Source organism: Syngnathus typhle, linkage group LG11, assembly GCF_033458585.1.
Source record: "Syngnathus typhle isolate RoL2023-S1 ecotype Sweden linkage group LG11, RoL_Styp_1.0, whole genome shotgun sequence".
In the NCBI taxonomy this organism is placed as follows: domain Eukaryota; kingdom Metazoa; phylum Chordata; class Actinopteri; order Syngnathiformes; family Syngnathidae; genus Syngnathus; species Syngnathus typhle.
Genome location: NC_083748.1, coordinates 11,903,002 through 11,927,347, shown reverse-complemented (window position 1 = coordinate 11,927,347; position 24,346 = coordinate 11,903,002). Strand labels below are relative to the sequence as shown.

At 43.1% G+C, this 24,346-nt stretch overlaps 1 protein-coding gene across 1 annotated transcript in view; it reads left to right on the top strand.

Moving 5' to 3' along the window:
* The first annotated feature begins 7,611 nt into the window (after positions 1-7,611).
* The window catches only part of LOC133162804 (cadherin-22), an 86,404-nt gene continuing 69,669 nt past the window's right edge, over positions 7,612-24,346 (top strand). Inside the window, exon 1 of the mRNA XM_061292242.1 lies at positions 7,612-7,775. The gene's annotated coding sequence lies outside the window, so the exon portion shown is untranslated. The remainder of the gene's footprint in view (positions 7,776-24,346) is intronic.

Here is a 24,346-nt window from a genome sequence, read left to right as displayed (position 1 = left end):
AACAAAACGCAAAGTAGCGAGGGATCACTGTAATTGATAGTGGATGGATGACGTTGATGCTTCCGTTCATGTGTGTTGCGTTGTAACTTTAATTTAAGTCTCTATTATTTTAGTATTTTATTTTTATTGTATTATTTTGTATTTTTCAACAGCATCTTCTCTTCTCCTGGGTTGTTTTTTACATATCGGCTGTGTCTCATGCTTCGTCAGCCAATTGGCTCCGTGCCTGCCACCTGGCTCTTGTTTTGGGATTTAATTCTCTGTCACGTCGGTAAACCTCGCTAGCTGCTTTGTCAGCTATTTTACCCTAGTTTTTTTTTTTTTTTTCCTGTGCTTTATTTGCATCCGGTTATTGACTTTTCTGTTTTTGTTGGCTTTAATAAACGTCATTGTTATCATCTTGTGCTCAGGTCCAACCGCCTGCAATGACCCCTTCGTGAGAGATAAAACAGCATTACATTCAGAAACTAAATATATATTTACAGTGGCTGGAAGTAATGAGGAATAGATTCTTTATTATTCAGGTGTTTGTACCTGACTGGAGTATTTTTTCTTTTTGAAGCGGGGCTTTTTTCAAGACTGGTCGAGTGTGTGGCGTGTCGGCTGTATGACAAAGCACGATGGCGCCTGCCGGGAAATTGTGCCCTCCATCTCGTAGTGCAATCCAGCGCACGGTGCCAGTCCTGCTCTCAACATGCAGGCATCATGTTGCTGTGCGGTAAAATGTCACAGCCATAGTTCAGCACAAAAGGACAACATGGTTTCATTGCCCTTTTGCTTCCATTCATTTAGATCAGACATTGTATTTAGTGTAGCGGACCGAGAGATGTGAAGTGTTTGTCCCGATAATATACTTGAAATATAGGAAAAGTGCAAATCCTATTCAAAGCTGTGATGAATGTAAACCTTTCATGCATCTCCATTATCCTGCATTTTAACGGGGTTCACTCTTGACTAGAGCTTCTTTAACAATCGGGTAGTCACAGAGGTAACCAGAGAGAAGTTTGCGACGGTGTGATCAACTCTGATAACGCATTCAAATCCATCTTTGACCATACAGTGACGAGCCCTCGATCGATATTTTTGTCTCTCCCGGTTCCGGCCGAGCGAGCGAGCGAGGCTGCGGCATATGAGTAGGCTATTACAAAAGCAAATTGGTCAGCAGAATTCATTTTCTTTAAGAATGCGAGTCTGGCTGACGGAGAACTAATAACGCTTGTAGGCTGACGAGCTGTTGAATTTTCATCGTTTTTTTTTTTAACGCGTCGGCTGAAATCCATCCTGCTTTAATGACTTGCTGTTTTTACTTTGGAATGTTTATCTTCTGTGGAAGAGAATCATATGTAGTGGCCATTAGAGCCTTCGTGTTTATCAAGATTGATCAAGATGGTCTTTTTCTGTCCGCTGCAACCTTTAAGACTTGAGAAAGTACAAATCAAACACAGAAAGAACATGAAACCAAACCGTGATCTCTTTCTGGCACGTGCTGTGAGCGCTGCAAGTGACGATTAAGTTCTATCAAAAATCTGCCTTTGAAAATATTTCTAATTTTCAAAGAAGCTGCATCCACTAATTGCAAAGTCAAATAGAGGGGATTCTGGGAAAAAAAAATCAGGAAGGAATAATTGGAAGGTGGCATGGTGAGGCACAGGTTAGCACATCTGCCTCACAGTTCTACGTGTGCGGGTTCAATTCCATCTCCGGCTTTTCCTGTGTGGAGTTTGCATGTTCTCCCCATACCTGCGTGGGTTTTCTTCGGGCACTCCGGTTTCCTCCCACATCCTAAAAACATGCATGGTAGGCCGCCTAATGCCCGCCAACTGTCCAGCATGCCCGCTACCCCCATGAGGACAAGCGGTATAGAAAATGGATGGATGGAGGAATAATTGGGCTTTTTTTTTTTTTTTTGCTGGTGGCCCCTGCCCACAGTTGAGAAGTATTATTTTAAGTTGAAAGAGCCAAACAGTGAACTAACCTACATTTCACTTTGGACATTTTTTTTAACTAACATTTCAAAAGTTGAATCCCCAGTGAATACGGTCGCATGGTGTCCTGAAAACAATTGGCTTGAGTTTTAGAAGCTGCCGCTGCCATCTGCACCATTCAGTCCGCCCACGCGTTCTCCGCCGATTCCAATTTATCGCAGATGAAGATGAGGAGTCGCTAAGAATGCAAAACCGCACTCTTGCCGAAGGTGGAAGAAGGAAAGCTTATATGTGCAGCTTCACTGCGCCACCTCTGCCGACTCATGCAAAAATGAACCTTCAAACGAGCAGAGGTGGCACAAGTATTCACTCTATAAGTAGGGGGAGAAATACTTTAGATTAAAAAAATATATATATACTATATATAGACAATTGTTGCTGCAATTGCAGATCCCAGTCACCAAAGTGGAGCGAGATTTAATGACTGCATTTCCTGACACGACATGCATTCCCTATTGATCTGCACTCTTTCACGCCCAGTCAGCAGGTTCCGAATCACCTCCATCAACATTACCATCGAAGGAGAGGGACCCTTAATGTTGCTACAAACAACGCTAATAACTTGGCTTACAATTCCTAGTCTGCCTAAGCATTTGTATGTATGGTTACTTGTTTACCGTAATTTCTGGACTATAAGTCGCATTTTTTTTCATAGTTAGGGTGTGTGTGTGTGGGGGGGGGGTTGACTTATACTCAGGAGCGACTTATATACATATATATGTTTTTTTTCACTTTTTTGGGCATTTTATGGCTGGTGCGACTTATACTCCGGTGCGACTTATAGTCCGAAAATTACGGTACATGTGCTTGTATTTGTGCTAAAGTGTTTTTTTTTCTTTATCAACTGCGCAAACGCTCTATTCAAACCTGATTCACATGATATTCATATGATATATATGAAAAAGAAAATAAAGAGGCCATTACTTTGCATGCTTCGAGGTCTTTTTTTAAATACGGTATGGAGCCGAGTCTTGTCTTAAAGCTTCCGGAAAATCAAATGAATCACCACGTTGTGAGAATTACAGTTAAGAGCCAAGCCAGAAGAGGCGAGCCATGTCTATAATTGCTCTATAATACAGAAGCAGGATGCATCACCGGTGAGATGTAAAAAGAGCATCGCCATCACTATACAACCCCTCTGGTATGTGATTTAATGCAAATGTTCCAGCGAAAAAGTAATGTCTCACTTTCTATGCTACTTTTTATAGCTGGGATAGGAGCATTGTCAAAGCTAAACAATCTAACAGGCCGAAATTGTGCACGACATTGGGAGTAGATTTGCCAACAGGCCAAAATTGTGCTCTACATTGGGAGTAGATTTGCCAACTCTGATATGTACCAAATGTATTTTTCTCAACTTGACTGCATGTTGTCCACTTGCGCCTCTTCAATTCTCTTTTCCATAGTTACGGCTGTTGACAGGCTCACTCTTAACCCAAGTTGACGAATATAGAAAACGCTGTCGTAGAGCCGGTGGCCGACAAATGGACATGCTTGTTGGAATTTGACTAGGACTGAATTACAGGCAACCATCAGGAGAAAAAGCCCAAGCGCCACCAACGTGTTGCTGCTGACATTTCTGCAGTGTATTGGTTGAGTCGGTACGCTGCATTATTTTTAATAAAAAGCGCTCCATCTCGCCTTCAGTCAATCCATCACTGTTTGCCCGCTTCTGTCAGAACGGGGTGCAGCGGCAAACTTAGGAATGACTGATTGCCGTCTGAGCTGCGTCAAGGTGCAGATCCAGCGGGCTTGACAATCTTGCTCTCTTTGTGACCTTGCGTCCAATCGTTGGCGAGGGGTGTCGCATGGCCGCGCGACATTCAGCGTGAGGTCCGATTATTCCCGGCAGCTGCACTTGCTATTTAAAGAGCAAGAAAAAAAGGATGGCTCCAAAGTTAACGTAGATCTCACTCAATTATCGCGTGCTTATTTTTCACATTCCCGCACACACTGAATGCAAAATTGGTGCTTTTTAAAAGTGTTGGCTGAGCCAATTTAAATTACTGACGTGAACAGAAAAGTATCAGGGTCAACGTGATATGCTAGTTGAGCGCTTCTTTTGTTGGGTTCGACGCAGCAGTGATTCAGCAACATTTTGCAGATTGAAGCCCAAAAGCCGAGACCTTTTGCCGTTGGTAGGTGACCTTGCAAATATACAAAAAAAAAAAGCCAATGATCCCTTCAAGTTCATAGCACTGCTCACCATTGTAATTACACGGTGGATCAAAACATGTTAACTGTGCCCATCTTACTTTTTGAATCACTACTAAGGGTCATAGCTTGGAAATAAGGCACTTTTTGTAATAAAAACCCAGCCTTATTATAATCTATTTTTAAAATGAATTTTTTTTTTTTTTTTTACATTTTGGATGTGGTTGGCATTGCATATCAGAGCCAAGTCTGAGACAGACTATGGCATTAGAATATACAGAAGGACTAAAACAAAGAGATAAAAATATAAATAAACGGTGTATAAATAATAAATAGATGCAATGCTAAATGGCTTAAAAAGGATAAATGAACAAGATAAGTGTTCGGAGTCAGAAATGCAAAGCTAACCACAATCGACCTATTTTGACCTTAGGCTGTTCCACGAAAAAGGGAGGTCAACCTCACTGGTGGACTTTGGTCTGAATGCACTCGGCAGATTACAAAAAAGGACTCAAGGGTCCTCAAGTGTTGTGAATACTGCTCTGTAAGTGGAGCATAGGCAGCAAAGGCTTTAACAAATATCTAAATGAACCATAAAAACAATGCTGAAACAAACAGGAAGCTGACACACGGCCTCCAAAACCTTTTTAGGGAGATGAAAAGGAGTCTTGGGCCTGGAGATAAAGCACACGGATGTGTTCTCGAAACAGATGCGTTGGAGGACAAGAAGGATGGGGATGTGTTGATGGATTTTCTCAGATCGATTGATGGATGGATGCTTGACTTGATAGATGTGCACATGCAGTTTTGGGGGTGAAGCGATTCACAAAATCTGTGCTCACGGTTTTCAGTTTGGATGGATGGATGGATGGATGGATGGATGGATGGATGGGTGGATGGGTGGATGGGTGGATGGGTGGATGGGTGGATGGGTGGATGGGTGGATGGATGGATGGATGGATGGATGGATGGATGGATGGATGGATGGATGGATGGATGGATGGATGGATGGATAGATGGATAGATGGATAGATGGATAGATGGATAGATGGATAGATGGATAGATGGATAGATGGATAGATGGATAGATGGATAGATGGATAGATGGATAGATGGATAGATGGATGGATTGGGGATTGATTTGACGGCTAAGTGGTTAGAAGAATTGATGGGTTGTTAGCCAAGAAGCAAAAAAACTGGTGATAGGTGTGTTGCTGGATAAAATGGCCGTTTTTGGGCTTATCCTCACCAGCCAACAAGTGAGATCTGAGAATCGTGCTGAAAAATCCATTCTCTATTATAGCAAACACCCAATTCCCAAAGTTTGACCAAATGATATTAAATCCATTGAGGCAACTTTGGCTTCGCATCTCTCATTTATGTTATGCCATGTATTTTTTTTTCTTTGTTTTTTTTCTCAAAACAGCTTCACAAGCTCCTCTGATCTCCTCTCGCTAGGAGACCAGACATAGTTTTCGATCCAGGGTGTTGTAATGAATGAATAGATGTGCGGTGGCAGGGAGTCTTTGCCTTCTTTCCACCGACTGCTCGTCTTTGAAGGAGATGGCGAGCGCTTTGAAAGAAGATGGCGTCGCATCAGTGGAGATTAGCAAGTCGCCTACTAGGAGGGGGACTATGATCCAGCTCCAGGCTACGGCACTCCTGTGATATCTTGAAGTTTCTTGCCACCGTGTGCTGCGGCATGATGAACGTGCTGATGCCGAGAGACCGAAAATACTTGAGAAATGAAAACGTGCTGGTTTCATTGATGAGCGGCTGCTACTCTCACTTGAAATCGTCTTTTCCCAAACTTTGTATGCCGTGCAAACCATTCGACATCCTGAAAGTTTTTTATGGAAGAGATTTGATAAAGTTTCGTGATACGTATTGTAGTCAATATAGTAAATGGATTCATGAGCTGCTCCATCTAAAATGTGGGCGGCTCCCTTGGAACGGAGGAAGAAATTACTGGCCCACCGAGAATCTGCCCTGTACACCAGCCCGAGTCCTCTAGTCCAGCCCTGCTTGCCAGTTTTATTTATTTTATCGCACCAATTTCTCTTTTTTTAATGATAAATCTTTGGAATGATCATCAAATCTTGCTGGTTTTTCCGAGAATCAGGCTGAAAATGAGCAACCATTCGCAACTTGCAGTTGCCTGATTTAGCATCTGACATTACCACTTGGCAATTTACAGATAAAACATCCTGGTGGCTGATTGAAGATCAGCTGTTTCTTTTTATGGTCTGGACTTGCTGGGACTGGCTGCGCTTAGCGATTGCGGGCCCCCGGCCACAATACTGTCGCCATCATTAGGCCGCAATCACAAGACGTTGTGACAGTTGGTTTGATGGTCATGCAATTTAGGCTACAATGTTCTCTTTGAGCCAAGGTGGTGCCAAAGGTCTGTGTAAATAGGAAAGTAGTACTGGAAGTATTGATATAGTACGTCTTGATTAGGAGGCAAAAGGGATGGGTCTCATCTGGGTTGACTTTTTTAAATTAGAATCATCAAGCCAATTGGCTCATTTTTATCCATATATGCATTTTCGGAACCTTTCTTTGAATTTCTTTCATGAGAATGCATTTCCAACTTGGGCGAGTTCAAATGTACAGCCAGTTTAAGGTCATGGGGTGCTGGTGCCCTTCCAGAATTTCTGAAGTGATCTTTATTCAAACTGTATTGTACACATAATGCATCACCCTTTGAAATTTTGATTACGACATTACTTTTTTCTGCAGCTTTCAACCATCTGACTGATGCATCAGGAAGATGCTTGTGATGGCGTTGCACAAACCACTCTGTCTTTTGTCATCCTCACCTTCCAACGCTTTGTCCTCCTGTACACAAAGACACACACAGACACACACACAGAGCAACACATTCTGATTAACTTCAAAGCAGCAGGCGCACTCGACACTTTCACCTTCTCCCACACTCAAAGGGGGAAAAAAGAACCATGTGGAATATCAATATTGCATCCAGTTCACTCGTATGTGTGTTACTGAAGAGCCATTGTGGTGCCCGCTGTGCAAATGTCCCTGCCGCTTTGAAAAATGGCCGAGTTGGCTGACTCATACATTTACATTCGCTTTGAGGTAGGACTCAAGTGAAATTGGGAACATAGGGGAATTGGTCTTGAATTTAACTTTCGAATCTAATTAAACAGTCTTAAATTGAAATAATTTGCCTTCAATTGTATGAACCGAGTAGGCCAGCTGAGACAAGAATTTCAATTGTCCCACTTTGTGACATTTTTTGTTTGTTGCTGTGCTATGGCATTTTTCGAACGTAAAATGGATGACTTGGCTCAATAAAGGTTAGGAGACACGTACTGCTGTGTGACACTGCACGCCTGCAAAAATAATAATAATACCCCCCCTCTCTCGCTCTCCTGCTCTCTCGCTCTCTTTTTTGTACCTTCCCTCCATCACCACCAGGGGTTTTCTGTATCATCTCGCTGTGCCGAAAGCAGCTTGCCTCGTCCTGCGCCAGACGCGCGGCGTGGATGCAAGGACAGGAGGGAAGACGCGCGGAGTCTCTGAAGACCACCAACACACGGGATATCGTACACGTTTGCCGCCTCCTGGCAGGAGAGGGACGCACACAGTCCTCGTTTCGAGTCGGACGCATCGGTAAGCGAGCGCTTTTGGCATGCATGTGCGCATCATTTGGTTTGCTTGAGAACGACCCATGCTTAGAACTTGTTGCCACTTGGACTTAACTGCAGATTGTGTGCGTTGAGATGTTGCGAAGTGAGACTTGCAGTGTCAAGGATGACAAATACGCGCACGGCTACACAAGCCTGACATTTGCACTAGAAGGCTGCGCAAAGCTCCCGTCTTGTCGGTTTCTCGCTCACACTCAACGAGAGCGTGCTTTTTGCAGCCACTTGATGCGCCAAGTCGGGCTGCGTTTTGCTCGGGCAACTTGGCCGCTCGCCACCGAGCGCTACTCGGCAGCCAAAAGCCGCGCAACAAATAGCGAGAGAGTGGCAAAGTAGGCGCATTAGCGTGCAACTGGCTGCTGTTTCATCAAAAATCGCCCTTGCGGTAAAATAAACAGGAAAGCTGTCACGTTGCTGGACGTATTAGCAATCCTAATTAGTCACATTTAATGCCTAACGGCATGCTTGATTAGAATGGGAAATGTTTTGGCAGCAGACCTGACTGGATTTCCACATTTTACATGGAGCGCATTCTTGAGTTGTCGCTTCTCTGTGCTGGATGATATCTCCATTGACCCATTCCTTCGGGTGACTTGCTCCTAATGATGACTTGTGACCTTGACAGAGGTTGCAAATGTTCAAATACTCCTTAGTGATGTGTATGTTCTGTATAGTATTGTGGGGGAAAAGCGGGTGTGTGCGTGCGCTCTAGCGCGTCTCTGTGCGTGTGTGCGCGCGTGCGTGCGCGAGCTCTTTACTTAAGCTGAGCTAAGTGCTATTCAGGCAAAAAGTGAGAGAAATATCCCCACATGGAGCCAATCGATGGCTGTGACTCCAATTAGGTGAGGCGAATCTTTCAAAGAAGGCTGATACGGAGAAAAGACCATGACCTTTTATTGAACCTTGCTTCATTGGTGACTTGGAGAGTTAGGCGCAGCAAAAGTGAGCCCCCCCCCCCCCCCCAACCCCCACGCACACACACAAAAACATACCCACATTGAAAAGACAGTAAACTATGCTATTTTATGTGATAGCGTCATTTTTAATACATCAGATCTTCTGTCTCATGTCTCCAACTAAGACCCTCCCTTCGATTTTTCCCCTACTAAATATTAAAGGTGACATTGGTACAAACTGGCGTGAATTATAATCTAATTATTATAATGGCTTACAGTTGCTATTGTTTGCACGCATTGTGTGGTCTGATAGCCTACTACCGTAATTTTCGGACTATAAATCGCATTTTTTTTCATAGTTTGGGTGGGGGGGGGTTTCTGACTTATACTCAGGAGCGACTTATATACATATATATGTTTCTTTTTACTTTTTTGGGCATTTTATGGCTGATGCGACTTATACTCCGGTGCGACTTATAGTCCGAAAATTACGGTAAATGTGGTCTTATCGATGTGGCATTTTTCTGACATTCTTGTAAATGTCTGCATAAAAGGGTCGTTTCAGCTTAGAGAAATAAATGCACTTCCTGACTGAATCTTGTTTTATCGGGCTGCTGGTTTAAATAGTGTGTACATTACAGTGGAGGCCATGGAGCAGTAACCCAAATGGCAAAAAGGGCTGATTGTAATTTATGTCGCGAAAAAAAAAAAAACTGCACAAGACTGCCAATTCTGAGGCTGGCGGTTTCACATTAGCCTACAAATCAAAGACACGCAGCAGGAATCTCACTTTCCTACAGCACTTATGATAGTATTAAGCTACCGGTCCTAAGTTTAAGTCAATGTACTTTGCGAGTCTGCACACAGCAAGCCGACGCATTTACGTCTTCGCCAGTAATACAAGCAGACGCGTGTCTCCTGAGAGAGCAATGGCGGGAGGGAGGGGGAAAAAAAAAATCATTTAAAGCAGCCCACAGTTGTGAAGACATTGATTACCGTTTACCAAGCTGCAACATCAATGCACGTTGAATGAGAGGCGGTGGGGGGTAGAGCCGGAGAGAGCGGACAGGATAGACGGGCGGAATAGACGACAGCGGCGTGGCGATAAAGATGACGGACTCGGCTCTAAAACAGGTGGGACGCCGCAAGACCCCCACCCACCCACACAATTAAGCTGCTAATTGATCCGACGGACTGGCAGTAGGCCGGTTCATGCTCGGGGGAGCACTCTCGTAGAAGTCTTCACGTGGCTTGTTGGCGGTCAGGGATGGTCAGCCCTCAGTCACTTCATTAGCCCCTCAACACCCTCCCTCAGGGTGGCCCTATTAACTCTCAGGCCCTGGGAGATGGACGGCTGAGGGCTGGCTGCCCACTGACGCCAAGCTCCGTCCCCCTCCATTGAATCCAAGAGTCAAGTGGCAGGTGATTCCAGAGCCTCTTTTACGCTGCTCTGTCTGACATTGATTGGGGGGGGATGAAAGGCATCCAGACATTTTTTAATAGCGCTTGTCCGCATTTAGGTCATTGGTGAGCTGGAGCCCACCTAATCTAAGGAAACAAATTTGGAAGACTATCAAAAAAAAATGTCATGAGTTGTGAACAAAAACCTGTTTCAACAACTGAACGTCTTTAAAAAATAGCCCAAATTCTTGCTTCAGGCTGTTTATTGCCATTTGGTTCACTTTCACTTTATAATGAAACATGAAACAAACAGGATTACACTTTTGTATCGCCTATAGGTAAGTAGAACTTAAGATCGTCGAGGCTCTCAGTTATCCCCATCATGTCCGCACGTAGAGATGCTTCAAACACTTTAAGCGACGGGCCTTCACGTCGAGCCGAGGTTACACGCATCAAGCTACCCGTGCAGATTTCCCACCATATGTCTCGTGCTCATCACTGGCACTGCAATAATGCTGTGACATCATGATAATGGCATCATGATACATTAGCGTTTACAAAGCAGCTTTAAGCCATGGCCATAATGCATTTAAAATATTAAAAGACATGCGGGCCACCTGCCCTGGTGGGCACCGTGCGAGCGAGACTTGTCGCGTAATCGCAACTCGTGTGTGCCAACGACAACGAGAAAAGAACAACAAGACGCGGCAGCGGCAAGGATGAGGCAGCTGCTGTGTCCATCTGTCGTACGCGAAATCTGTTGCTAAGCGCTCGCTCATGTCAGGCTTCGAACTTTCCGACACGCCATCCGAGTCCACACTTGGAGCCGTCCATTAAGGCCCACCATCTGATTTCTTCTGTCTTCTTTGTATGACAGAATGACCTGGTGGAGTTCTGTGGGTCGAACCTATCGTCGTTCATGGAGATAAACATCTGAATAATTTCAATCATTTGTCCAAGAGATTTTGAAGAATTACTCAGCAGAGCATCACTTAGCTTATTGATTGCCGCTGTAACTAATTTAAGGCTTGGTTTGGATTTCTTTCCTTCATCTGCATTCCCGCGAATGTACATTTCCTCGAGGCAGGAAGCGCTCTGTCTCTGGGGATGAGCTCCCATATCAGGCCTCTGCTTCTTGGTTGACTTCACTTTCGACCTCTCCGCAATGGACACGGAAGAGCAACTGCTTTGTAAACAGCCACTTGTTCAGCCGGACGTCACGCTTGAGTCTTCTCATCCTCCCGGGAGGAGGTCCGCCGTAACTTTAGCGGAGAGCTCTTGTTGTGGCGCGCCGCCTTTCTGCATGGCTGCCATCTCGGAACGGTGTGGAGGTTGCCAAGTTGGGCCATGTCATCCATTTCCTAAAGCAACAGCCAGGGTTACTTTTTCAAACTGTAATTTCAAATTGACTATTTAATGACGTGTATGCAAAGAGTGGATTCGCTGGACTGCTTGTCAGCTCATCAAATGTGAAATTAAACATAACTTGCATCCTGTAATGATCATTCTGCAGAGTTTTCCAACTATGACGTGTTCAGCCAGGCTGGACAAAGATTTTGAGCCTATTTCCGGCAACTGCCAGGCTCCAGCAACACATAATTTGCTCGGGGAAGTTGTCAACTCAATATTGTTTGGTGAAGTGCTCCCTCCATGAATAAAAATGCTCTTACTATCTTTATGGGCACTTGACTGACAGAGTGACCGACAAACTACCAAGCCCAAGTCATCATGGTAATAGTACAGGGGACGGGGTACCCGCTTGCTCACTTTCACTGGAAGAATTCCCTTGACCTATTTGTTTGAATAATTCTGTGACAAACCCAGTGAACACATACTTTTTAATTGCGCATTAGTGTTTCATTCATGAATTATTTAGTCAATAGCTCAAGCCGGATGAATATGTAACATCAAACTCGCAATAAGATGAAGAACCTGAAAGTGACGAGCACGGCCAGATGCCAGCCATGCGAATTCAGCGATTCATTAATTCAATGCGTGGAATATGATTTGAATGTGTGGCAATGTATTTGCAAATCACGACACACAACTGGGATTGCTAGTCTTGATGCTAATCCAAAACATCACACCGGATATGTCCTGCCTGGTCGGGCTGTATCATAGAGCATCTTATAAGGGGATGTTTATGCTAACAATTGCATCTGGGAATTTTCAATTAACAATTGCGGCGGAAATGTTGTGAGCAGTATGACAAAATCTGTGATATTAAGACTCGAGAAAAACCCCACAACAAACTTTTTAATTCATTTCTGTTATCACTCTTGCTTGCATGTTTCCTAAATAAAATGCCGCATGCCACAAGCAGTTTTTTGGCCCCCCATTTGAAGTTAATCATAACACAGAAAGCGCATTAACCATCGTATATTTGCCGAAGTCATAGGCATGGACTCGCCTTCTTCCGTGATATTTATAAATATTTCGTACTGCAGTCTGCAGCTTGGTAGGGGACCTTCTCTGCCTCTTCATCGTGTTGTTAATTACGCTGCGTATTTCTCCGTAGTCTTCCTCAGTGCTGCCTCTTAGGTTGCGGCACCCGAAATCGAAACCCAAAAGAAATGATCACCTCAAAATCTGCCATCAAGTGTTGGTGCAAATCATCTTTGACAGTCCAATTGTGACGTGTTGGTGCTATAAAACGTGTGAGGGCATTTTGTGTGTGCAAGAGAATGAAATTAAGGGATTAAAGGAAGGTGAGAAGAAGGTGATTATGATATTAGTGCCTGGGCTCTTATCAGATGTTCTGCATGCATCTCAGGAAGCGGGCAGGCTTCCCTTTAATAAGCAAACACTCTGTTTGATCACTGCTCGCCAATGGGGGCTTTAACATCCGAGAATACGAGTTTCACTCAGCTTGACAGCGAAGATGGAGATTTCCCTCTGTCCTCCTCGCCTCATCTCTGATTATCTACTGGCGGCACGAGGTGACATTTTGCCAAGTGAAGAGGCTCGTTCATAAAGAGTGTCCCTGAAATGAGATTTACGATAGGTCCTGTCGCTGTCGCACACTTCCAGAGATGCTCTTGTACGGCCTTAATGGGAAAAAAAAAATCTCACTGTCTGGTTTAGATGTGCGTGCAATTATAATCGCTCCATTCCTGGCTGATCTTATGTTATTGAGTTGACCACATCGGTCTACTGATACCGCTAAATCCTCATATTGGTTCTATCCAAGCGTATTTATTTATTGTCTTGATTTTGTGGCCTTTGGTAGCCCATGTGTACGTCAGATTTGTGTCCAGTCAATCCCAGTCTCTATAAATCGCTAAATCAATCTGATCTGCCGGTCCCATGCGACTCAAACTATATCAACAATGTTTCTGACTTGAAATTGGTCCTGACCGAGCGAGCACGCTAATGTCCTCTGATTGGTTGCTCAGAGCAAAACAACTGTGGCAAGCCAACTAGATCTGCACACATTAATGCATTTTATAATCAGCATTTCTAAAATATATTTCATAATAAGGTTTAAATGAAGCAGTCTGTACAAGTAGTAATATTGATTCGGAAAGAATTTTTTTCTGCCTTGACGCACGTTCAAATTGTTTTTTATATTGTCTCACTTGAGTGCAAGTGTAAATCCAGCCCTAGATGTTACATTACACACTTCCATACATTATATTTCCTGACGTGAAATGTGCGGGTTTTAAATGGTCGATGCTGACTGGTTCGTCCTGGCAACGTGTTGAATTGTTGCATCGAAGTGCGTGCGGTGTCTCCAGCTTTCTTGAGACAAGTTGCTTTGTATGTTTGTCGAAAATTAAGCGTCTGTTTTGCTACTGTAGAATGCAGCCTAGCAACTGACAAGTGCTTGGCTTCTCTTCTGATTTTCTCTCCCTTGCTCGCTCTCTCTGGCAGCGTTTTGACTCTTGAAATTGATGAAGCACTGTGGCAAAACAGCATTGTATGATTCGAGCTCTTAATATTTCCAAATGGCCTTGAAAACTCAACCTCACTCTCTCAGAATCTCCAATTTTGCACCTGAGAGCAAGAGAGAGGAGTGGCAGTGGTGGTTCAACTCAAACTAGCGTGTCTGCACTCAAACATGTACGCTCCCTCTGAGAACCAACGCAATAACTCTAATTAACATTAACAGACTCGACAGGAGTGTCGTCAAACTTGCAATAGACGCACGGGGAAGTTGTCACCGAAAGGTCTCCTTGTAAAATGTAAAATGAGCTCCTTCTTTCTTTTATGCGGCTTTTAATCGAGGTGTGGATGTGAGCGCTTGGCTGTGCAGACAACCCAAAAGGCTTGCTTTTTTTCGGCAGTTTGCTGAATACATAAATAAATACACAAGTTGATACAAATGATAAAATCTGGTAGAAAAAAAATCACATTGTTGAGTCTAGGATTGCTTGTTTACCCCATATTGTATGATTGAATCCTCGAAATAACAAGGAATAAAAAATCATTTTCCACCGGCTAACGGGCCAAAAGTACAATTTATTGTAAACAATCTAAAATCGACGTAGTAAAAAAATAAAGATGACAAATGAAAATGAAATGACAAAATGTGAAGTCAATCAAATCAAAAGTCTCCACAGTTATTAAGTTGCTTTCCATTTGCATTAACACGATTAAATTGGTAGGAGAAAAAAAACGGAATAAAGTGAGAATATAAGTGAGAGCTGTGGCTAACAGCAGCATCGGCCAATATCGCTTTCCTTTGCTACATGTGAGGGCATTGCAGTCAGTTAACTGTTAACAGTTAACTTGGGTACAGAACATCGTTGTACAAATTCAAGCCTATTGATTGATCTGATAAACATTTATAGATCATACGTGATGCATCACACACATGAAAAGAGCACCGAGCAGCACCTCGGTTGTCTTTTTTACGCCGACAGATAAATGCAAAGGTCAGTAGCTTTGAGTAATTGCATCCATCAAGTATTGTCTCTGTGCCGCATAACAATGCCCTCGGCTTCCAAACAAACAAATGGCTGCTCATAATCAAACTCATAATCTTTGCAATAGAGAACAACAATTCAATAATAATAATGAGCTCCAGACACGTATCCAAGAATCTGTGAAAAAAAGTCCTTAGATGACGTGGGACATTGGTGGAATCCTCATTGGCTCGTAAAAAACTAGACGTTTAGCACTCTCTTTGTAGCTTAACTTATTTAGTGGGAAAAAAAAGCCACATTACAAGAGCACAATTTTTTTTTAAAGAAAAATAAATGTAATAAACTCAAGATAGAATCTTGAGTAAAAGAAAATGCCATAGTGATAAAAAGAAAAAACAGTTTGAATGCTAACATATTTATAAATTATTATAAATGAGAAATTATTATTTTCTCCTACAAACTTTGGTCAGAATATTACAAGACTTTATTCTGAGAAAAAAAATTCTATCTCAATCAATTCCGTGAGAACATTTATAAACAAGCCCTGATGCATGAAGAACAATAGTTTTAAAACTAATATAAAAGAAGTTTACTAATTGTTGTTTATTTACAAGGTTATATAATTATTACAAGACTAATTTGCATGAGGTTGGAGAGCACAAGTGGGCAGGCTTCATCGAAAACTGGAACCAATCAAATCCAGATCAACCGTTCCGTGGAGATGAGCATAAACATGGATCTTGTCTGAAATGCTTTTGGGGGAAGAAGCCGACAATCTTGGCATCCCATCCAATCATCAGTGGCATGACGTGCACAAGTGCGTTCAATTCCTCTTTCAATCTTGGAAAGAAAAGGAGAGATTGCAAACCTCGCGTTTAGGAACACAAGACTTGATAAGTGGCAGCACTCTGCTCAAGAAGCTGACATTATTTCCAAACATAGGAACAGAAAATGACTCCGTGTGTTGATAGCTTCTTGACACCAAATTGTGTATAGCTGCAAGACTCGGCCCTCTTCAGTCATTTTCAAGCAGCATGGAATTGCAGTGGATGATCATATTTCCTGAACCGTGAAAAAAAAAAAAAGAAATGAGAAGAAAACATGGCAACACTGGTGTTGTTATCTCTCGTATCTGTTATTCCACTCACCAGTTGTCTAATGTTTGTTATTCATACAAACAATATTATTTACTTCATGTCAAGCAAGGTGATGAAAACTGATTATTTCAACTGGTCCCAAATTGGAAATTCTTAAGAAGACTTTACTTAATGCAAATAATTGTTTCAGTTAAATATTAAAGCTTTTAGTCATCCCGGGTTGCAGACATGCTGGAGCCTGTCCAAGCTGCCGCCTGTCCGTCCGTCCGTCCGTCCGTCCGTCCTTCCGTCCGTCCGTCCGTCCGTCCGTCCGTCCATCCATCCATCCATCCATCCATCCATCCATCCATCCATCCATCCATCCATCCACCCATCCATCCAGCTGTTTTTCTCGAGCGCTTGTCCTCATTTGCGTGAGCTGGAGCCGAGCCGAACTATCATTTGCCAAGCGTGCCAAAGAAAAACAAAAAGCAACAAAAGCGTCATGACTTTGTTTTTCTTTGTTTGCGTACGGCTGAATTTGTTTCCTTCTGTTTCTCCCAAAATGTACGGTCTGAGCTAGCCGCATCACTTTTTAATGGCACACAGCTGCAAGCACACATACTGTATCAGTAATCCGGACATGCTGGGATTTATACTGATAATACATATCTTTACTAAGATTAAACTTCTTTTCATGCATGTGTGTGCGTGAGTACAGTTAGGAGCCCGTACGCGCGTCTCTGTCACTCTCCCTCTGTCTCTCTCTCTCTCTCCTCTTTGTTTCTGTAGCTTAATGGGCTTTGTAAGATAATACCCGGGAGACGCAACAATACGCCTGAGCCGGGGATTGCGAGGCCGTCCCGCTTGGCTCGGAGCTTCCGCCATGATTGGAAAGGCAGTGAAACCTGCAGATATGTCTGTCGAAGATATTAATCACCGGCGGGGGTCTCTCCGGTTTATCTTGTCATATCCCAGTTTTTTTTTCCCTCACTGCGAAGGCCCTCATTGAAATCCTGTTCATAGAATAAGTATTGTTCGTCGGACAAATGAATTGCCCTTCTCGGGTCTCGATATTCTCAACAAAGTGTTTACGTTTTTGTAAAAAAGTTTGGAGCGAGTTTGATACTTGGCGGAGGTCATGCCGAGCATGGGTTCTTTGTGGCTGTCTCAGTCGGTGCCTCCGTGGTATCTCCTGGAGAGTACGCGTGTGTAAAAAGACAAACAAAAGAAGCAACACTTCATCAGTTTTACAGCGGCTGTGACAGGGCGTGTCGGAAGTTTGGATAGTAAAGGCAGAAAAGTCGTTATCATAAAGATTGAATAATAAATGTGCGCGGGGGTTGTGCGTAGCCGTGTGTGGAGCCATTCCGTATTTGAAGATCTCCATCAGAAGAGTCTCTGCAATGCGGGGGAGTTGAAGACACTTGGGCGTTGGGCAGGATATTGCTAGCATCATGCAGTTTGGCCCTTTTTATTTATTTACGTATTAATTTGTTTTGTACATCGGGCCAAATCACAACAAACAAATCCTTGGTGATAAAACCTGGTCGAGACGGGGAGGGGGAGGCATTTTCAATTAGGACTACCCATCAAAGCTTTTTCACTGAGACCAGCATTTTCCTAAGTAACATTTTCTTATTTTTAAACGTTAGGCAGAACAAATCAATAATTTGACACGCCTAACTGTCAGGTGAAGTGAATGAATAGAAATGTGCGTATATGCTTGTTAATGATCTTATCTGTGACTCACCTTTCCTATTGCCATCTTTCTTTTTTAAGTTAAAAGACAAAGCCTGTATTGCAAACTCACGCCATTTGATATTCATTCAAAGAGCTGCAGAGATTCTTTGCCTTTCTCTTTGTCTGGCACGCTGGGGTGTCACAGCTCATTTAGGCTATTGGACAATGACACATATTGGATTTGGCAGCTGACATTTTCACCCTGTCTGTCAAAAGTTGATTGTGACAGTACAAAAAATCTTTACGTCTTCCTGCGGCATTTTCTTCAACTTTTCCACACACACACATTTGAAGATATATACAAGCGTGACTGTTACGATGGATCTGTGGGGTAAAATAATCGGCACTGACACAGATGTGAAATTATTAATATTATTTGGAAAGATCCGCCCACCTCTTACCAACCTTTATTCTGACTTAGAAATTAAATTATACAAGCGTGACTGCTATGATGGATCTGTGGGGTAAAAAAAAATGGCACTGACACAGATGTGAAATTATTAATATTATTTGGAAAGATCCCCCCACCTCTTACCAACATTTATTCTGACTTAAAAAAGAAATCTCACTGGGCTTTTTGTTCAGGCTTCATATTCCCTCCCTTAGTTGTCAGACACGATGCAACGTGTCCCTAATGGCTTCTTCACTCTGTGCAACATTTTGCGATTGTGTGCATGCGTCGCTTCTGTCCACCTGTGTCTTTATGACGGACGGCACGGCACGGCACGGAGGCGTGGGGCTTTGTCATTTTGAATGACAAGCCTGCGTGTGCCTGTCACAGTCTTTTGAATTTGCTTGCTCGTTGCGGGCAAAACGAGGGAGGAGCAGCCGGTGGCTGTGAAGCCGTGTTGGTCTTTCTGTCAGTTCTTCTGAAAATGTCCCTCATGCTGCTCTGACCTGCTGCGTCCCACCCACAACACAACCCCCGTGAACCTGCACACTAACTGCTAACTCGAACGGATCCATCATCATTTAAAATACCAACAAATAAGAGTGACATTCTGAAAATGTGGTCAAACTCCACAAGATTAGAGTATAAGGCTGGAGCTGAAATTTGAACTGAGGGGTGAGCCACCTAAAGCCATGTCATGTGATCCATATAATTACATCTGAATATCGCTGATAATAATTCAACACACCACCTGTAGCTTCAAAGCTCATTGTCGTGATCCATCTCTCCATGTATTTGTGAATACAAAATAAAGGCCATCAAATACCTTATGTTCCACCCCCCCTACTTTCATCTACTTTTTTTCCTCTGGTTAATTTTATCCTGCCAGAGTGGACCCTTATGAATATTAGTTGTTAATGTAGCATTGACTATTCCACTCACAGACGCAGTGAGCGGAGGTGGAGGTGGTGGAGGGGCCAGCTGGGAGTCCAAGGAGGAAGACTTGGGCCTGCTGCGGATCCATTATTCATAGTTCCCTGTAGTCTTGTAGCCAATGCCAACACATGGCCTGCCAGAATCAAACAGGAGCAGAAGTCGAATGCCCCCGGGGACCTGTGATGCTGGGAGGTTGAAAGTCAGATCAGAAAGGAATTGCGTGGAGGGGACGAAGAGCTTGAAAATGAGATAGAATGACCCCTCCACACCCCCACCATCACATCTGCAGGCCCGTGAAACCTGCTTGAAAGTCTGCAGAGTGCTTCTTTCCTTCCGCTTCTTCGGTGCGGGGAGGAGGGTGGCGATAACCAAAGAGTCATATATAGTGACAGAGCTCTCACTAGGTAGTACCGTATTTTCCGGACTATAAGGCGCACCGGACTATAAGGCGCACCTTCAATGAATGGCCCATTTTAAAACTTTGTCCTTATATAAGGCGCACCGGACTACAAGGTGCACCATTAATGCATCATGTCAGATTTCTAATCCAAATCAAATCGTTCTCCATTTTATCTTTTTTTATTTCAACTTCAGACGCAACCAATTACTTTATAATCACAAAATAATGATCCATAGTCTTTTTGATTGATGATTCATAGTCTTCAGCGGGCCACTTATGATTGATTTCATGACACAATGCTTCGGGCCAGTTTAAATTTAGGAATTTGGTCCATATATAAGGCGCACCGGACTATAAGGCGCACTGTCCGCTTTTGAGAAGATTTTAGGTTTTTAGGTGCGCCTTGTAGTCCGGAAAATACGGTAACTTGGGACTTGAAACATAAAGACTTGAGACTTACTCGTGACTTTTGCACGTGTGACTTCTTCCCACCTCTGTAAATAACATTGTTAAAAGGAAGTTAGTGTATGTGAGACATCAGCGAGCCACGAGAGACAACGGAGAGAAAAATCATCCCGGCCGCCGCCGCCGTCTTGTCGTCTGTGTCATTGCTATGCCGCTGGCTTTGTCGCTCAGAAGGTGACATTGTAGCCAAGCCAAGCGCTAAACGGCCAAGGAGGGACGGCTGGCATTCACCATAGTGACATGAAATGGCGCCAAATAAATCTCACGAAGAAGACAGCCGCTCTTTGTTGCACAAACATTCTTCTCGTCTTTTAACAACCTTCGGCAAGTAATTACCCTCAGGATAAAATCCCCTTTGATAACGCCTGGTCAAGTCATTAACTGGCTCCTTTGTGGATATTTATGGAGTGATTGTATAAATCTCCGGAAATGCCACAACTGATGAGTTTCGAAGTTATTCAAACTAAACTCCCAGGACCCGCAGAGAGATGATGCATTTGCACCCCAGACAGACTGCTAAAAAAAAAAAGTCATTTTCTACCCATAACAATGCATAACATTTACCGCCAAAGTACTTTCAAACTGATTTCATATTATTATGTGTTATAATGAAATCCATGAATGTTAATACACTCTCTGCAGTTCCGTCTGACAATTACGTTAATCTTAATTCACTTCCCATTAATATCTGAATTGAACCAGAAGCCGATTGCGTTCTATCCTACCATATCAAGAAATAGGCCTGAACTGTATTAACAGACTTTTAGTGACAATTGGAAATATAATCTTGCCTTGGCTTATATAAAATGCAACTTCTGAGCTCTTTTTGCCACGACCGTCAAGCTAAACATTCTGTGACACAAAGATTTTGCCCAGTCCGCTATCTTAAGGCGGATGGCTCTAGATATGCTAACAAAAGTGTTGCTTTTAAGCAACAGGCATGTGAGCACAAATAGTGAATCAACACATGTAGACGGACAATATAACATTACTCGTAACAGGGCCGGCTCGGCGGACTTTGACAGGTCTGCCGAGCCGGCCAACGGATAAATGACACGTCGGCAGCACGTCGGATGACGGCTCTGAGGAATCAGTCGAAACTGTCAGCAGCAGGTAACACCTAGAAATTCGACTCGTCTGAACAAAAGACTTTGAAATATAGTATATTCTTTATCCTCTGCAAAAAACAAGCAATATTACCATTTTTGCCATTTATTCCGCGTCCTGTATGTCTCTGTGAATTTAAATGTGCTCTGGCGAGCAAGGGACGCACACCTGATGGAGCACAATGAACGCCTTTATGGCATTTCCTTTTATTTCACTGAGGAAATGTGATGTGAGTTTTGAGTTATGAGCATCCTAAAGGAGCAAATTAAAACCATAAGTCAAGACGCTACCGGAGTGAAGTAATCTTACACCCGCTTCCGTACGATTCCCAATGATAATGTGTCACCTGGGCCCAAAGAAATTCAATTCCACGCAGAGATTGCTGCCTGTATGGGGACTGATCAAAGCTTGATTAATTCTGTATGACAAGCATAAAATAATCATATTGACACACATAGTCTCATTTTAGTTGGCCTCTTGTTGCCATCTTTTCTCTCTGCTGCTTCCCATCCATTATTTCCAAGCCCCTGATTAACGCATGTGACAAAGCAACAAGCGGGAAAGGATATTAATAGCTACTCAAAGCCAGAGCGCTGGCAGGGGAGGCCGGCCTCCTTGTGAGTAAATACAGTAATAACGCAAGAAGTTCGGCAACCGAGAGGTGCTGTTTCGTGGATGGGGTGGTCGTTGGTCCGGCCGTCCATCCATCCGTCCATCCATCCTCGAGTGCTTGTCAATCTCAGGGCATCTTTTGACAAGAACTACATGTGTGGGTTCCTAATTTTTTGGTCTCATCATTGGGCTGGATTTTAATTTATTTTTTTATTCTTCTTTTCTGTATCCAATTGGGAAGAGATTCTCATTCTCTAACGTTTCCAAATGTCCAATTTGGATGTAACGTCTTTATCCGATTTAGCCGTTTATTTACTCGTAAATTCCACATGACGCATCTCCCACATGGCTATATTTACACCGTATTTTTGTCAATTTGCATTGACATGAGTCATGACACATATCAAAATCGTGCCACTTGAGAGGAAAAAAATAAAATCTTCATGGACGAGTTTAAGTTTAGCATATCACATCTATGGAAGCGCCAACCACCAGTGAAATTCCACAAAAGGCTGCTAAAATAATTGATCTCATGTCAGACTTTTGCACACTACTGTGTGTGTCCAAATAGAAAGTGGACTCTCCTGTGGTTAATTTGCATCCAAGTGTTTTTGCCCTTTGATGCTATTCTCCTTAATTGCGTTTGACAAGTGGCCACAAAAGTGCCACGGTTTTTCCAAACACATTTTTTTTGTCTCGTTGACAACGGTACGACCTTCATCGCTGTCTCTTCTGGTGTTTTCTGTGATGGTTCTGCCGCTGAAAGACTTCTGACGTGAAAAGAATGCACATTTTGTTCCAAGCCTTTGAACAGAAATAATGACCGAAATGATAAAATATTTTCCCGACGCGTGACACAGTCGAGGGAGCGGCTCGGATACATTTAACTAATTAGCTTTCAAAATAGCAAAACAAAACCCCCGGCAGTGCTGGCGGCTTTCTGAAAAAAACATCCAGGGAGCTTTGCGAGCTTCTCACTTGAAATGCTGAGGGTTACCATTGGATCATCCCTTCCTTTTGCAGGTCCCGGGAACACATGCTTGCAGTTTTTTTATTGGCCAAATTGTTGATTAAATGCACCAATTTGTGATTCTTAAAACAAAAGTCCACTTTAGATTCCCAAATGCCACCAGCAGTATATTATTTTGGCCAACAGATGGCTTTGCTTCTTTTTACCCATTCGAAGCATTCAGCAGGGACTTAAAACTGCAATTTTTGAGCCTGTGTTAACTCACTATCAATTACTGCACCTCATTTATGTTCAGCTTGCAATTTGTACTCGTACTCACTACTTTTACATTAGATGCTAATGATGATCCTAAATGTGTAAAAAATGAAGTTCTTAATATTTAAACATAGACTGTCCAGCAAATGGAGCACCAACATAAACACTACTCCTCAAAAAGACTTTCATGAATCCAACATTTTTCTAAAATGACGCAATGCTGCTCCAACATATTCAGCATGCATGCCTTCCATTTTTTGCCGTTTTTACATGTCAAGCAGACATTTCTTCACCCATTCAAAGCATGCAACAAAATCCCCCCGCCCTCTCGTTCAAAGGTGCAGCAGCAACTAAAGTGTGTCCTGTGTTTTGATGTGCAGTGCGACTGTGAAGCTGGCACAGGAGCGACAACACAAATAGGGCCGCCCGTGTTTCCCTGCACTCCGAACTGCACTTTGTATCAAAGCGATGGCCATCAATTTCTTTTTCGCTGCCCGCCTCTGTTCAAATAAGGTCTTACTACATTGTAAATATCAATTACAGTTACAATTCTGCTGATTTAGTTGAGCAGGCAGATGGATTGAAGTTGCCGAGGGTTAGTGGCAGCCGAGCTGGCCGGACAGGGGACGGCGTCGAGATCATTGCGGGTGTGAGAAGACGACAGTAACACATTAGCTCACCAAAGTGGAGAGTTGTGGGACCTTCCCAAAAATATTCTTTGAGAGGTTTATATCGACAGCAGCACAGAGCTTCCCAAAACCGTGGAGGAAAATACAAAGGCAAATAAATGCACACGACAGCGTGTACACACTTGGGCTCATCATCCCAAGAGTAATCTGACAGGTGAGAAAAGCTTACAGCGAGGTTAAAGGGGAGGGGAGTAGATTACATTAGCAGGTCACCTCTCCGGGGATGAAGCCATTTTTCACCGTGAGACTACAAATGGGGGATGGCACAACATACAACCATATTTCCAAAAATGACTGACTGCTTTTCCAAATTATTTTTTTATTTTGTAATTATGGTCATTTTGAAAATAGCACAGCACACCATCAAACAAAAGACGTCACAACATTAACAGGAAAATGTCAAATTCTCCTTTTTTGGGTGAATTTTGTAAAGGGAGTTGCTTGTTCTGTTTTTTGGCTTCATATAAATTCAGCAAGCAAGTGAGCGTTGAAAAAGATGAAAAGATGGTTTGGACAAAATAATCCTCTATTTATGACAACGATGTGTTAATGTAACATGCGGCTTGTTGGTAGTTTGAGTGGTCGTCATCATTGCCAATTACAGGCAACACAAGATGAGAACAAAGTTGAATGAAAGCTAAAGCCTTTGACAAGATTCGGAAGTAAAAAATTTGTGTTCTGTACAGGTAATAGCAGGCACCGCCACTTACGGTATTTTGTACGTTTGGAG